Source organism: Bolinopsis microptera, chromosome 13, assembly GCF_026151205.1.
Source record: "Bolinopsis microptera isolate Bmic1 chromosome 13, MBARI_Bmic_1.0, whole genome shotgun sequence".
Classification (NCBI taxonomy): Eukaryota; Metazoa; Ctenophora; class Tentaculata; order Lobata; family Bolinopsidae; genus Bolinopsis; species Bolinopsis microptera.
The window spans coordinates 413,301-428,207 of NC_087084.1; positions in this window are offsets into that span (position 1 = coordinate 413,301).

Genomic DNA, 14,907 nt, shown 5'->3' on the forward strand with positions numbered 1-14,907 from the left:
GGGTAGCTGGCTAGTCGCCAACTTCTCACGCCACGCGTTGGAGAAATTCCAAGAATTAGCTGCTTTGGCAACGTTCCCAGGAATTTGCGTGTAAAAGAAGTGGACGGTTACGATGTTTCATATCACGTGGTGCGCTTTCGTGTCACGTGGTATAGACTCGGCGTATGCTATTGGTGGCACGTGGTACGCACGTGACGCGCCCACGTGATCGTGCGTCTAACTGTTCTACTATTATCGAGTTCTAATCAGCAGTATCATTGATTATTGTAAGTCGGAGAATTGAATGATAAACATCAGTTACGACTAAAAAGCGGGCCGGGTTTATACAAATTTCCGGGGCGGGATGATATCACCTTGAGATGTTTATCTAACAGCGGGCCGGGCTGAGTGATAATATGATCCCGCGTCGAAATCCCGGAGATATTTATAAGTAAACAAGAACTCTGGAGTTATGCCTAGATTATAATATGTAATGGTACTGTAACCATAGTAATATTGTAGTTACCATAGTAACATTACCTTATATGGTGACCGGCATTGCTTTTACTTATCGGAGGCAATAATTAAGGAAACTAAACTAGTAAGCTGTACTTTGGAATGCAGGTTTTGGTACCGGAACAATTATTATATCCGATTATAAGATTATGATAAAATTTTTGTATAATAATTTTTTTGGAAAATTCTCAAAAGATGACGACAACTGGGCATGGTAAATGTTATACAATAGTACATTGTACACAATAAAATTGACAGTGATATGTGTATTATAGAGACTATTATAAGATAATGTGTTACTGTTAGTGTTAAAATGCTGTTACCATGGCACACCACATCTCATTACAAGGTACACTACCAGTGTGCATATTATCTACACGTGCACAAGCTAAACACCTGTACAAGATATGAGATGTAGTAAACTACAAGGTACTGCATGCTATATGGTACAACTATTTTAATACGATTTAAAGTTTAAACTGCAACAAATAATCCTTACACAAAAGTAAATCTGATATTGACTAAAGTAAAGTTTCTGAAGATGGAAACATGTTTGTAAAGTGAACTAACTGCATTATATATTAACAACTCTTAAAAATGTGCGTGTCAAGCAAGGAACTGTGCACGTGCCGAACTTAAGTAAAATGTGAATAATATGCATTTAGCAATAAAATGGTTACTTTTACCAACTTCACGAGGTATAAGGTAACCTTCACGTTAAAAGGTAAAATAAATGCACTTAGAGGACTCACACACTACTCTCTAGCTCTTTTATCTCGCACGTGCACATATGGAATATATTGTGTAGTTATTCATTTCACTATTATGACATAATCTGGTCCGGAATGTAATCTGGTCTGGAATGTAATCTGGTCCGGAATGTAATCTGGTCTGGAATGTAATCTGGTCCGGAATGTAATCTGGTCCGGAATGTAATCTGGTCTGGAATGTAATCTGGTCCGGAATGTAATCTGGTCCGGAATGTAATCTGGTCCGGAATGTAATCTGGTCATGTAATCTGGTCCGGAATGTAATCTGGTCCGGAATGTAATCTGGTCCGGAATGTAATCTGGTCCGGAATGTAATCTGGTCCGGAATGTAATCTGGTCCGGAATGTAATCTGGTCTGGAATGTAATCTGGTCCGGAATAAAAGTTCCTGGTCCGGATTAAAGGTGGAGCGTTAATGGTGTATTTAAACTCCCATCTCCTTATCTCCTAGCCTGCAGCCTATATGATACATACACTAAACAGGAATATATAATACAACTATTTAGTATTATATTATATTATAACCAAGTACGATAAATACCCTACATAATGGCGCACTGCAATAATACATTACACAAGACCTCCTTTTCAGTACGATACTATATTATAATAGCACCCATACTTCTCTAGCAGTAGTTAAATACAGTAACACCTATCATTAGTTAAATTAACACTTACTTATTAACTATAACAGTATTTTAGTTCTATATTTTCATTGTATTGTGGCACCAATTCATAGCAATTTTACAGAACTATTTTATAATAGTATTCTACTAGTTTATAGTTATAGTATTATTTTAGTTATAGTATTATTTCATATTGAATTGTAGTACTAATAACTTGATAATGGTATTATAGCTCATGCTATGAATAATCATAACTTAATATTCATAACTTTTATTGTGATTGACATTATTTGATGCGGGAAAAGGTTACGATTAGGGAATACTTCTAAGAACTTCGTTATCATTGTCAAATAAAAATCCATACTTTTTACAGTACAGATCTGTATGCTGAAGAGAATTTAAAACATACTGATTTTAAATTACCTCGACTATAGCTGCATTTCTAGTATATTACAGTATTACCCCCCCCCCCCCCCCCCATTTCTAGTATATTACACCCCCCCCCCCCCCCCATTTCTAGTATATTACACCCCCCCCCCCCATTTCTAGTATATAAAACCCCCCCCCCTCATTATGATGCATAGTATATTACACCCCCCCTCATTATGATGCATAGTATATCCCCCCCCCATTTCTAGTATATTACCCACCCCCGGCCCCCCCCCCCTCATTATGATGCATAGTATATTAGGGGGATATTTAAAACATATAACTGATACGAAAGATTTTATTAGCAGGAGCTTTCAAAATACTTGTGTAAATCGTCTTCAGCCATGTTTATCAGTTTATGCTACGTGACCCAACTTTTAATTTAATTTTTAAATTACATAGAATATATTCTAAAATTTGCAACTGTAACGAACACAAATATTTAAAATTCCCGAAAATCGGGAATTGAGAAAATTTCCCGGTCGGGGATTCCCGACTGAAAATCATCGGGAAATTCCGAGATTCGGGAATCCCTATATCGGGATTGACTTCACTAGAGAGAATTCCATGATTCAGGTACATAGAACTTGCTGAACTGCTAGTCGACTTCAGTTCAGAGAACTTTGGTATTTTCATATTATTATGAAGATAGATTGCATGCTGTTCTTGTTCTGGTTTCTTTGACAGCCATCAGCCATGTCATCTCTATTCGATTGAACCAACTCCTGGAGAGGCGCCAATCCATGAGTCACCTTGAAGCAGATGAGGCACACTTTGAAACATATCCTCAAACCAAGTTATGATAGTGGTAAGTGTGAAAATTACTTAATAAACCCACTAGTCGTCGTTTAAAACACAGTAATAACCTCAAATTTTTTGTTATATAGTAGTGTGAAAGTATTAAAAGATAGTAAGATAAGATAAGATAAGATGTAATTTAAATGAATAGAACGTTGCTGGCGTAACCAATTAGAGCGCACTGACATGACTAGGATAGGTCCCTACACTAAAATCAACAGAACGCAGCACTTCAAACCAAACCGGTTATTATAAACCAAATACTCGTTATATAGAACGCACAATATCTACAGTATATTATGTTATAATATACTAAATGTATAACTCTATACCACAGCAGAGTATAATACACAATAATAATATCATATATAATACAGCACTACAATATATAATACAGCACTACAATGTCAAAATGGTACGGAATAGGCGAGCAGGCTAAATTTAAACCAGGTTGGTATTGTAAGCTTGTGCGGATGTATTGACCAATCACAGCACTATATTAATGTCACGTGGTCTGCAACCACAACTCATGTGATAAGTAGATCCATCTTATTCCTGCTCTAAAAGGATTATATTTATAGCAGGTAGCAGGATTTTTAATTGTACATTGTTAATTGCTTAATTAGACTTGGAATTAGGGGAGAGTGACAGTGACACTAACTAAATCACACTATATAATTATTATATCCACCAGCGGGCTCTTTTTGTACACCAGGGCGTGCGCAGCCGCTTTAAAAAGGCCCCGTCAATTTCCTGATACAGCCCGTTAGCAGGCGACATTTTCCTGCCCGCTGAAGACATAGCCTGCGAGAATGAGACTTAAAACTGCAAATATGTAAACAAGCTGGAAACGTGAACAAGGCTAAGCGTAGTATCTCAAACTGACTTTTAATACGCTACAAACTATACAAACACACAAATTTCCACACAGAAGATGCTCAAACGAATACACGGCACGAGCACCATATTTATGATGATTGATACACAGCAGCAGCATCCCCATATAATTCAACAATATTTTTAAATAATTCTCACCAGCTCACTTTACTTCAACCCCGATACCACGCAGTAACCATAGTAACACGTGACGTGTTACAATACCACGCAGTTACTATGGTAACACGTGACGTGTTACTATGGTTACTGCACCGCACTTTATACGGACAGATGCTGCATTTAAGTTTTGTGAATAATAAAAAAAGTCTCGCTTGAATGACTTAAATCGATCTTTTTAAAGTATATTTTAATTTCGAAGCGTGCAATAAATGTTTGAATTTATTTATTAATAAATCTGTTTCAGAATTAGACTGAACAGAAGTAAATACCTGTGATTTGTGTCATGATCAGATTGACACTACACACAATATTAAACAGTTGAAAATATGCGACCATTGATCTATCAGCAGAATTAAACAATACCAGGAGGAATTTGTTTTACAATGTTTACTAGGATCACACCAACATTCTTTTATCAAGAGCTTTTAGGATTAGCTTACTACAGTATATCATAATGTAGTAAGCTATATAATGCTAGAAGCCCGCTGGAATCTTCTAATTGCTCGTATAGCACCACTGTGAACCGTATAGAGTATTTATAAGTAGTCATAGTACAACGTGAGCGCAAATATGAGCTAGTCATGACGTACCAACCCGCGCGGTGCTGCATTGTATCTGATCGCGCAATCTTTTGAGACACAGTAGAACTTGCTATGTATGGAGACAGCGAATTAATACTAGAACGCTGAAGCCGTCTTAAGTTCATCCAATTCATTAGAACAAACTAAACACTGAAATTGAAAAGAAGCAGTGTAAATGTAGTGTAAATGTGTAGTGTGTATAATATATATATATAATATGTATGTATAATGTATATAATGATAATGTATTATATTGTATATTGTATATAATAATAATATTCATGTAAGTATGTACATATTATTAAGAAGAGACTGGTTATAATGAAATATTATTATATAATGTATAATACATTACTGTAATACTACTGTTTTAAGAGTTCACAGTCCTTAAATTGTTATAGTGATGATTGATTACACACATTACATTGTATTATTATATATAATATGTATGGATAAACTGCGTTGAGTGTTTGGGCCAAGAAAACAGTTGATAGTCATCAGGATGACCCGGATACAAAAACTGATTAACTATAATACAGATATTGATTATGCTTGTATATACTACAGTAGTATTATATAATATAAGATTATATAATATATATATAATAGTAGTTTGGAAAAATTAGATAAACTAAGAAGCTGTGACAGCGCGGCGGGAAGTTAACTTGCAACAGGGGTAGTCAAGGTTACTTGCAACAGGAGTAGTCAAGGTTATTGCGACAGGAGTAGTCAAGGTTACTTGCAACAGGAGTAGTCAAGGTTACTTGCAACAGGAGTAGTCAAGGTTACTTGCAACAGGAGTAGTCAAGGTTACTTGCAACAGGAGTAGTCAAGGTTACTTGCAACAGGAGCAGTCAAGGTTACTTGCAACAGGAGTAGTCAAGGTTACTTGCAACAGGAGTAGTCAAGGTTACTTGCAACAGGAGCAGTCAAGGTTACTTGCAACAGGAGCAGTCAAGGTTACTTGAGACAGGAGTAGTCAAGGTTACTTGCAACAGGAGCAGTCAAGGTTACTTGCAACAGGAGTAGTCAAGGTTACTTGCAACAGGAGTAGTCAAGGTTACTTGCAACAGGAGCAGTCAAGGTTACTTGCAACAGGAGTAGTCAAGGTTACTTGCAACAGGAGTAGTCAAGGTTACTTGCAACAGGAGTAGTCAAGGTTACTTGCAACAGGAGTAGTCAAGGTTACTTGCAACAGGAGCAGTCAAGGTTAATTGCAACAGGAGTAGTCAAGGTTACTTGCAACAGGAGCAGTCAAGGTTACTTGCAACAGGAGTAGTCAGGAGGTAGTGTTACTATGGTAACGTCAATGTTTCTTACAACAGTGTGTATTGTAACAGGGTATGTGTTTTAAAACACCCTTATACTCATATAGAAACGCCCCAAAGCATGTGAGCATATAATTCTAATAGTTTTCCTGTGAGTTTATATTCCAGCTCCATATTAGGGAAGATTACTAGTTCTAAACTTCTAGAACTGCGAACCAACGTCCAACATATTATGAAGATAATATATATGAGCAGTGACGCCACTGTATATGAGACAAGAGAAACGCCATCTTAGGACGTGAGGAGGATTACTACAATTCCTTCTCAAATATATATAATAATATATAATAATATATAAAATATATCAAAAAATAAATAAATAAGAAAAAAAAAATATATATATAACATATAAATGTAATAGATTTGTAGTGTTGTAATTAGTTCTAAACTACATTATATCTTTATTTCACGTCTTAATTATCTATTACAATTTTATCATTAATAAATTAACAAGTAATAGCAATAATTAAGTTATTGCAATGGAAAACTAGGTAAACCTTTATATAGATTATAATTTAAACGTTGAGAAAATTAATTTCAGCAATAGTATTACTATTACCATGGTAACAAAGTTGTAGAAAATTGTCAGTTAAAACCAATAGAAAAAGCTTAACCACACAGTATTTACCGTAGTACCTATAGTAACCATAGTACCTATAGTAACCATAGTACCTATAGTAACCATGTACTGCCCATATTATCATAGTTATCAAATTATACGGTTGGCGGTATACTGGAGTGTGAGAAAAGTTAGGGGTAACACAAAAAAGAGAAAGAGATAAAGTTTCAACAAAAAAAATAGAAAGTGAAGGAAGTCAATGATAATTATATTATGTAACATTTTAGGAAATTTCAGTGTACCAAAATCACAAATGAGTTGACTGGGTACTATGTATGCAATGTAATGTGATGTGTCTCAGTTTGCTGTAAAGATAAATTTGATCCAGTTCCTATGGAGTTACACGGAACATTTAATAATGTATAATAATGTATATAATATGAATATTACATGTATAATAATGTATATAACATGAATATTACATGTATAATAATGTATATAATATGAATATTACATGTATAATAATGTATATAACATGAATATTACATGTATAATAATGTATAATGTATATAACATGAATATTACATATTGTATAATAATGTAGTATATAACATGAATATTACATGTATAATAATGTATATAACATGAATATTACATGTATAATAATGTATATAACATGAATATAACATGTATAATAATGTATATAACATGAATATTACATGTATAATAATGTATATAACATGAATATTACATGTATAATAATGTATATAACATGAATATAACATGTATAATAATGTATATAACATGAATATTACATGTATAATAATGTATATAACATGAATATTACATGTATAATAATGTATATATAATAACACAGTTATTTTGCGTAATTCTCTCTGTACAAGACACATGCTAAAATAATAAGAGATAAAATACACACTGAGAACGGAACTCTGATATTCTCCAGTGGTGATCAATACAATTACCTTAATTATCAGTAATTAATAATTACCTTACCAAACAAACCACCAGGTGTTCAATAAGATTCAAATACCACAGTTCACATACCACCACTGTATCTAGTAATTAGATCTATTAAATTCTAATCTCATCTCACTGGCCCAGGTATGTGGTATAGTATAGTTGCTACTAGGTATTCTAAACTTAAAGGTTTCGAATTTTGATTAATTGGTAAAATAGGAGCCTCCAAATTAAAGTCCGGAGAATGAGGGTAGCCACGTATCAAGATATTATCTACAAACTTTAAAATATTTTAGGAGGTCAGGAATGGGGCATTATCTCACAAAAACAGTTAGTTGCTATAGTTACAGTTTTACAGACAACTGCAAATGCAACTTGAGGAGTCTACTGTGAGTAAGACTACATATTGCTATGGTATGTAGTCATGGTTACTATGGTATGTACTATGTAGTCATGGTCACTATGCAATGGTATGTAGTCATGATTACTATAACTATGGTAGTCATGGTTACTATGGTATGTACCATAAGTAACTACCCATGCGCAACCCTTTAATAACTCACGTTATTCGTCTCCAAATTGCACCAAAATTTCAGAGATTATAGATATGGGTCAAACTTAGATTTCCTGAAAGTTTCATAATCCCAATTACAGTGGGCGTGGCGTGACACTCCCTCTTCTTCACTATTGTCTTCATAAAATGAGAACGCGTTAAGCTAAGAACTCAAAATTTTGTGCACACATTTGGCTTGATAATTTAAACCTTTCCCAAAGTTTCAAGTTCATTGTTCAAAATTTGGCTGAGTTATGACCATTTCAAAATCGATCGGATACGTGATCCGAGCAATACTGTGTGTTCAACAATAACTGATCACATATTACAGACCTAGCCAGGAGTTGCTAACTTTAGTGCCAGCTTTGGGAACCGTTATACAATATATTAACATTATATACCACATTATATTGAACGGTTTGAGAGTTTGTGAGAAAGTAGATTTAGTGGCCTGTTATAGCTACTCTAGTAGCAGGGAGGAGTTATAGCTGTTTTCTCTGATTAATTAGATTGCTTGAAAGAACGTTTATACCAGACGCTCACAGTGGTTTGGAGTTACGCACTACAGAATAACTAACCAGAGAAAACTTAAAAGCGTGGAGTTTAGCTGCCCAGCTGACATTTCACATTCAAAGAAATAAATTACAGAACTTCAGAAAATGCAGCATGGGGAATGGGGATTTAAATATCATATCTCCAAAATGTTAGTTTAAGTGCAATACATGAATGTAATACAGCAATGTAACATGTGTACAGCTATGTAGTCTCATATATAATATAATATGAACATCATAATATTATGATATGTCAAATTGTGTGGTAACCTATTTTTTCAAACTTATCTTATCACAGACACATTGTCCTAAAAAACACTCATTATAAATTTAAGAGACGATGTTCTTCAATGTTGCACTACCAATCACTTGATTGCATGCAATATTCGACTCAAGACACCTTACAAATCTTAACAGATCACAACAATTCAAACTTTTTCTCGTGTTTGTCATAGATTTGGCTTATCATCATGGCTGAGATGTCCTCTGAGGTTCCGACTCTAAACTTGTTTGAGATAAACAGAGGGCAGAACTACTTCCTTAGATTGTCAGTACTTGTAGTAGAGATTGTCCCATCCGTTCTTAGGTGGGTGATCTCATTAACACTTTAATTTTTGAATAAAAAAATCACTTACTTATTTTAGAAACTATATTTTACTAGTTAACGCTATCAATATTCAAGTTTTCATGAACTAATTGATTCATTTCAGGGAAGCAATTAAGATACTTGGGCCAGATAAGTGCAACAATTCAATCCAGGAATGGCTGCTTGATACAAGCATCTGGTCAAAACTCCGACAGAAAGGTTTAAATGGTAATCAAGTGTCACTTTTATACTTCTCGACAAAGCTCACTGACCAGCAACCAGCAGATGCAGTGAACACTTTTGCAGCATTAGACGTTACATTGGCATCTATTTTCCTGTCATTCACAAAACCAGTCCAGGGCTGGAAACCCAAGACACATGAAGCACTGTGTTACATGCGGACTGTTAAGAACACAGTGTACTCCCACACTAACAAGTGCTGGATTTCCGATGATGTTTACAGCTCACTCGAGACAAGCATTAACGCACATATCAATGTTATACTGGCTGATGAAATGATAAATTTTGAGGAAATGTTCAGGAAGAAGATTGAGGATTGGCTGAGTAAATCAAAAGAGCTGATGACAAGCAGAGATGATGTGCTAAAATATTTACAGGGTGAAATGAAACATGACTTGGTGAGGATCAAAGAGGACCAGATGCTTTTACTGGACAAAACAGAGGAACAAACAGGACTACTGAAAAGTCTCATTGAGGCAAAATCAAACTCTATAGGAGATATTTGGAACCGATTAAAGGAGGACAGTTGGAGAAGATACAAAAATCCACTTTTTAACAATGTGACTCTTTTAGGACCATTAAAAAGGTGCACATTGACTCTGATGGATTTGTGGCAGGAACTCGAAGTGTCTGGTAATGGATGGCTATCTGGACAAATCTCACTGGTGTGTGAAAGATTCCTTAAAACAACACAACAAAAGTGGTGTATAGAAGGTACAGGGGCATCTGGTAAAACTTGTTTCCTCAAAAAACTCTGTGTGCAAGCAGAGGTGTTCAACCCAGAAAAGTTGATCCTTTTTATAGATAAATCCTCTCTGACTGAGGGGTCATCATCTAAAAACATGTATCATGGTATAAATGTTCTGTCTACCCTCACCAACTTGGGAGTTTTTGGGACATTCAATGAAGCAGAAAAAAGGTCTGTTGAACATTGTTTAAGGCAATATAGTGACAATATATTATTCCTTTTTGACGGAGAGGAAATGGATTCAATGGTTACTGCTGCAGAGCAGTTAAGGAATAGCAAAATAATAACTACATGCCGTGGCAAAGCAGATCATAACATTAGGTCACTTATTCTTGGAATCAGTTCAGCAGGACGTAACTCGTTGCTTCATCGATGTCTCATCAATCTACTAGGCTCATATAATATTGGAACACATTTGCCAAAGCTGAGGCAATTTTGTGGAATTTTTACTGGTAATGAAGTTCAGAGCCTGGCAAAACATGCAATATTTATACAATTTATTAGTGTCTTATATTTTGAAAGGCACTGCAATACTTCAGCAGTTCAACATTTTTTATCTAGACAAGATGTCATGAGTGATTTGGTAAGAAGCCTTTTGGTTACAGATGGTCAGTCTAGAACTATTGGGATACTTGAGGATTACCTTGACAGTTATGGTCTTTAACAAGGATTATTTTGTTGTGATATACCATTTCATTTCTAGCCACTTGAATTATGGACAATGGACATTGGGCAACCATGATTCAATAATTCATAACTCACCAAACTGTTCAGTTCACTTTGTAGGTTTATATCATACAATGTTCTTTTTATATCTCTACTGAAAGATGCACCTAGAAGGCTCCTTTTAAATTATTAAATTTAAGGCCTAATATGTAATAAGTAGAACTGGACGCATAATATGATTAATAATTTTACTCTCAATGTAATTTTAGATTAAATGTAATCTAGCAAGCGTGCTAAATCACTTTACACTCGATCTTTGTGATTTTTATTAAAAGGGCCCCGACAGTTAAAATCAACTTGAATCGATGTATTTGATCGAGCGCTGATTTTGAATCACCCCATATTAATTTTTTTATATATAAAATTATTCAAACAATATACACATAATTGTTAACTGGTGATACTCGTAAAATATCTGTTCCGTCGACGAGTCCAACTCGGCGCGCGTCCTGGTAGGTTGTAAACCTAAAATCCCTATCTAAATTATTGGGATATTAATAATGGAATTTTAATCTTAATGCTTTAGGCCCTGTTCATGTTATGGGGATGATGATTAATCACTCTACACTCGACTGTCACGTGACAATCCTAGCCCTAACCCAATCTTTGACAAAAGCATAAGCTGAAACCCTGACCCTAACGAGAAATTATACCAACTTCCATATACGGTCATATCACGTGATCGAGACAGTTTTTCGCCAATAACTTGCCTGGCACAGGGAGACTAAAGTGCAAAGAAACTGTTGCTAACTGCTGCTGACTGCTGCTAACATGCCGCTCTTACTACTGTACTAAATCGCTCGTCCTAATTTTAATGTTCAAGAAAATTCTTGAGAAAAGGCTCTTTGGGGTATGAAATTGATCAAAATCGTGATCGGTGTATTTTTGAACGCTGATTCCGAATCACCCCCATGACGTAGGGCCGGTAAAATGTTTCCCTGAAGAATTATGGCATATGGGCAAAAAACCGTTTTGATCACTTGTTTCACAAGTAGAATAGGTCGCGCGCTACTGCAAGCGAAAGGGCTCTGCAGCTGCACTGGTTAGATCAAACAGCAACCTAGAGCTAGGAAAAAAGTCACATTGCATGTTGATGGTTCACCTAACTATGTGCTTTTGCGCCGCTGCGGGCGCGCAAGAGCGGAGGCGCGCTACTGCAAGCGCAAGGGCTCTGGATAGAGCAATGTTGATGCAATTAATAGTTAAGCGAAAGCACATGGTTAGCTGGTGAACAAAAACATTATAATTTTCTTATTTCTTCGTTAAAAATACAATAACGCAAACACAAACGTACAAAAATTTTGGTGACGTACCTCGATTCCCCGTTCAATTTTGGTCAATCAACTTAGTTTAAAATTACTGGGCGGCGGCCGGCACTCAGCCTGTCATTCCGCCTAATTTCTATTCTCATATGATTATGAACATAAATAAAATAGCCTGGGTCCCCAGGTAAAGTAAAAAATCAATTAAGTTATTGAACTCATTCATACGTATTTTGAAAAACAACGCTGCATCGATGCGCCTCACAAATTATCATTTTTGCTTCGCGTATTTTATTGACATCGTCAATCAAATACGTATTAAATTGGATATGTGCTTTGGGAAGGGATATAGCGGGCGCCATTCAAATTTATTACCGGATAAATGATATTTTCATTGTATTTTATTGTACAGGCTTGAATAACTAATTATACCAAAATGTACTCTCTAAACCATCGGCAAGCAATTTTGTAGGGTAGGCTCTTCCATGCTCTTAGGGTTAGGAGTATAGTTTTATCTGAGTACTGTCTCTCTCTCCTCTGTTTCCCTTTTCTGACATAGTTCAAGTTCTCCCCATGCATAATTTGAGCTTCTTGGTTAGCCTTCTCAAAACTCAACACCTCAACAGCAGTTGCAAGGTTCGACTCCTTTTCTGACAGCAGTCTTGATTGTCATACGTTGTATGACCCGCCGTGAAACGACCGTGGGGGTCGCAACGTGATACAAAGTCTTGACTGGATTTTAGGGTCTCTCAAACCTACCAAATACTGATCTAATAGAGCGCTGTCAAAGTTCCTGAAATTACAGTCGTTGGCTATTACTCTCAATCTGGCTAAAAACTCACTGGCTGGCTCATTAATGTTCTGCATTGTCCTGTAAAACTTAAAACGCTGAGTATACTGGGTTGGTTTGGGGGAAAGGTGGTCTACCTCAGCATACGTTTATTCAGTTACATTGTCAGGGTTCACCAGTGATTTAATAAGTGAGTAGATTTCACCGTCGACTGAGTTGATGAAGACTTTGATGTTCTTCTTGTTAGCCGCGGTTACCTGATCAGCATTCTCTGCGTCTTCTGGTCAAGTCGTTCAGTAAACGACCGGGGGGAGGATTTGGCCGGGGCCAGGGCCAAGGAATGTCCAAATTTTGCCGGGGCCGGGAATTGGCCGTTCTGGAATTTGGCCGGGGCCGGGGCCGGGGCCGTGAATTTAATAAATCCACGGCCAAGTTAGAAATTTTAGGATTTAGGTGGAATATCGTAATTGTAAAAACTATCAGAGGTTACAAAAACAAAGGACTGCTCTTGAAAGTTGGCACTCTGGACATCATCCTTTCAAAATTGAAAATCCATTTTAAGATTTATATGAAAGTTTTAGGCCGATTTCGATCAAAAATTCCCGGCAAAAATTGAAAATCGGCCGGGGCCGGGGCCGGGAAGAAATAGCTCCCCCGTTGCCGGGATTTCACGGCGCCGGGAATCCCGGTCGATTACTGAAGTCGTTAACATTGAGATAAAATTCATATCGTTCAAACCATTCACGGATGTTGCTCGACTTCGTAAGTACTTCTTTGAAGGGGTTAACATTTCTCGTCGCCATTTGTTGTGTTCTGTGTAGGGTTCTTAGGGAGCACTAAAACGATCGTTTAATCAAGAACATAAGCTAACAATATATTGCGTTAATATGTATGTATGTATGTATGTATGTCGACAGAGGGCAGCGCTAGGCCCGCTGTGGTGCCCTCAACCTACTTTTAGATTAGAGGGTCATGTAGGCGACATCCATGTCCAGTGGACAACGCAGGCCGGTGAGCTGTACACTGGGCACGCGCGCGTAATAATAGAGCTCAAACAGGTAATAGACCCCGCGAGCGTATAGGATCAGGATTTTACAGGATGTGGACAGCCGGCCCTGTGACGGTGATGGATGCGTGCAAATCTGAGGGCTTGAGTCGATTGTATTGTGGTGCTAGTGTACTCTGATAAGTGAAATAGCCCGAACCAGGTAGCTCACCTGCTCCGCATCGCGGGGGGCCGTTCCAATTTACAGGTGTACATGGGGAGATATGTCGACGCTCGTGAGTGAATGGGGAATAGCTGATTTGTGCGAAGGTGATGTGTGGGTTATGATGGTGCTGTTACTTTATAAGTATTGAGTTTCACGCTACATAAATATTTATAGTAGCATGGTTAAGATTCATAGTTCGTAGTATAGTAGTAGTTAAGTCATTTTTCTTTGTTAAAGAAGTAAGACGCATGAGTTGATAAATTGTTATCGGGTCTTCTCCGATATATTCAAGGTTGATGGCGATAATTAAAACAACGAAGAGCTGCAATTGTAGAAAGTGATAATAAATATTTGTAAATAAATCTCGTTTGTTTGTGAATCCTCTTTATCGACACTAGGCAGGGTATGATGTTGAGGCGAAGTTCGGGACTGATCTGGTATCATCTTCCTTGAGTTTACTAATCTTGATCAACCTGGAGTTTCAAGTATGTGGATTAGTACGTCGCAGTTTATTTTTGCGCAATCTCGGGCGCGCGCACTAAATTTTCTGTTAGAAAAATGACAGCTATTATGTTGCTACATCCTTGAGATGTATGGCGTTCGCGCGTTACGTTT